The sequence below is a fragment of the Brachycentrus maculatus genome, unplaced genomic scaffold (assembly GCF_059751285.1).
Source record: "Brachycentrus maculatus isolate JH-2025_06_01 unplaced genomic scaffold, ASM5975128v1 h1tg000139l, whole genome shotgun sequence".
Classification (NCBI taxonomy): domain Eukaryota; kingdom Metazoa; phylum Arthropoda; class Insecta; order Trichoptera; family Brachycentridae; genus Brachycentrus; species Brachycentrus maculatus.
In genome coordinates, this window is record NW_028280892.1 from 37,568 (window position 1) to 40,000 (window position 2,433).

Sequence of the window (2,433 nt, forward strand, 5' to 3'; positions counted from 1 at the left end):
ACAGCGCCTCAACTCTCCTGATCCCCATCTGATCTCATATATTCCTAAGCCAGGAGATCTGTCTTCTGCCCACACCTCTTCTTCCTTCTATTTTGTCTTTGATGATTAGATGCAATAGCTCGTACTTGTCTCCTCTCAGCACATGCCCCAGATAGGACACCTTTCGGACCTTGAAATCAATCAGCAACTGTCTCCAAAGGTTTTAGGCATGATTCGAAATAATTATATGTTAGAAGTAGATTTTGTATATGAATTTAAATAATATACAAATGTATAGTTTTTTTTATTTATTATTTACTTTTTTACATACGATTATTTAAATCACAATTTATACACACTTGGATTTATTTTTTTGCAGAGACCTTATGTGTCTTGTCGGTGGAGTTCTTTTTTAATACATTTTACTGTTTTTAACGATTTTAACCTAATAAAGACACAAAACAGAAAAAAAATTAAACATTTTACAATTTTCATAAAATTAACTCTTGATCATTTACGCATTCCTTTATTTTGCCTTTGTTCCATATTTTATTTTGACCTTTAATGTTGGCAACATTATAGAAATGTTTGGAACGATATATTGCAGCGTTCGACTCCCATATTTATTGTTAATTCTTAGGACTATCAAACCTTCGTTGTGTGTAAATCTCAAAATGTTGGTTGAGGACCTCTTCTACTGCTTATTAGTATGGGAAAGTCCTATATTCTCTGAAACGAAAGATTTTTTTTTTCAAATTCAAGTAAGATTTACTATCAATTTCTCTCTGTGTTTGTGATGGATTTTTCCCATTTTTCTTCCCCATCTTTACTATTCTACCTGCAGACCAGCCTCGTAAAGTAGAAGCTTTGCAGTTTATTCCTTTTTATAAATGTTTATGACATACACTTTGTTTTGATGATAATGTCCTCACGGGGTCAAAAGGGTAAGGGTAAACGAAATTTTTGAGGCTATTTCGAGGATTTTTTTAAAATATTGGTTTGGTAAATATTGGTTTGAAAGGGTTTAACCCACGTGGATATGTTTTAATGATACACATAGAACAAATTTACTATAAATAGACAACAAAATGGCGGTTATAAATCATAAAACTATCAGCAGTAGAAAGAGTGAGTAAGTTTCCCATAATAAGATATTATTTTTAATAAAATCCACTTAAATTTATAACCGAAATAAAATAAAATCATTTTATAACATTGTTTTTGTTATTTAATCAATTATTTGAATTGAATAATATTGTTTTCAATAGTTTAATCGATTTTTTGAGTTTTAAAACATTGTTTTTAATATTTTAATAAATTATTTGAATTTAGATAAACAAGACCGTACTTTTAATTTAAAAAAAATGTCTGAATATGTTACCGAAATAAAAAAAATAAACACACTTTTTCAACATCACTTTTAATAGTTTAATCATTTTTGTGTTTGAGTTTAAAAACAATGTTTGAAATAGTTAAATTCATTATTTTAATTTAACAACACTCATTTGATTTCTTGAATGTTTTCCGCAGATACTTTGTGGCACATTTTATAATATCTTTATAAAATTAATTAACTTTGTTTTCACCACTTTTTCAAAAACTGGTGAAACAAATGGTTATTTAGTTTTTAAAGATAACTGATTTAATTAGTGCAATCAAATAATTTGTTTTGAAAACATTGTTTCTAATAGTTTTATTAATTTTATTTGAGTATGATTTCACAAATTTATTCGGCAGTCACATTTTTATTTATCCATCTTTAATTTAATTTTACTCGGTAAATACTACATTTTCTTAAATTAATTGTAAATAGTTGTATTTACCTAGTAAAATTTATTATTTATTTGGGTTTAATTAAATGTTTACTTTACTTAAAGAAAACACTTGTTTTTTACGACTTGAGTTTTATTAAAGACCACATGTTTCAGAAGTTAAACTTCCATTATTCAGGTCTGTATAATATTGAGTTATTTTATTTTGTCCGCTTCCGTAGTGTAATGGTCAGCACGCTCGGCTACCGTTCTGGAGAGGTCCCGGGATCGATTCCCAAGGGGGGTAAAATAAATAAAAGTGATTTTTTTCACTGTCATATTTATTCAATATTACCCTGGACTGGTACCTGAGGCGGAGGGCTGATCACCTTTCCTTCATGTGTAAACGATCAAGATAACACTGCGTTTATATGACGCAGTGCCCTATGCACCATTTGGGTGCGGATAAGGGTTTTATTATTATTATTTATTATTAAATGTTAAATTAAAAACTGATACTAAGAGTCTACTAAGTTGTATTTTAAAAACTAACTAACTAACTAACCATCACGCCGCTTCCCCGCAGGGGTAGGCAGAGAGAATAGAGCGCCACACCACTCTGTCCTTGCAAACATAGTGGCATTTTCAAACGATTAATTACAAAACAAAGTGTTTAAAGTGAAAAAAATATGCATGGCATCAA

The 2,433-nt window shown here is 29.4% G+C and overlaps 1 protein-coding gene across 1 annotated transcript in view; it reads left to right on the forward strand.

Annotated features, from left to right (window-relative positions):
- The first annotated feature begins 1,086 nt into the window (after positions 1 to 1,086).
- LOC148309071 (zinc metalloproteinase nas-4-like) overlaps positions 1,087 to 2,433 on the forward strand; it is a 9,295-nt gene continuing 7,948 nt past the window's right edge. The window contains exon 1 of the mRNA XM_088260598.1: positions 1,087 to 1,111. The gene's annotated coding sequence lies outside the window, so the exon portion shown is untranslated. The remainder of the gene's footprint in view (positions 1,112 to 2,433) is intronic.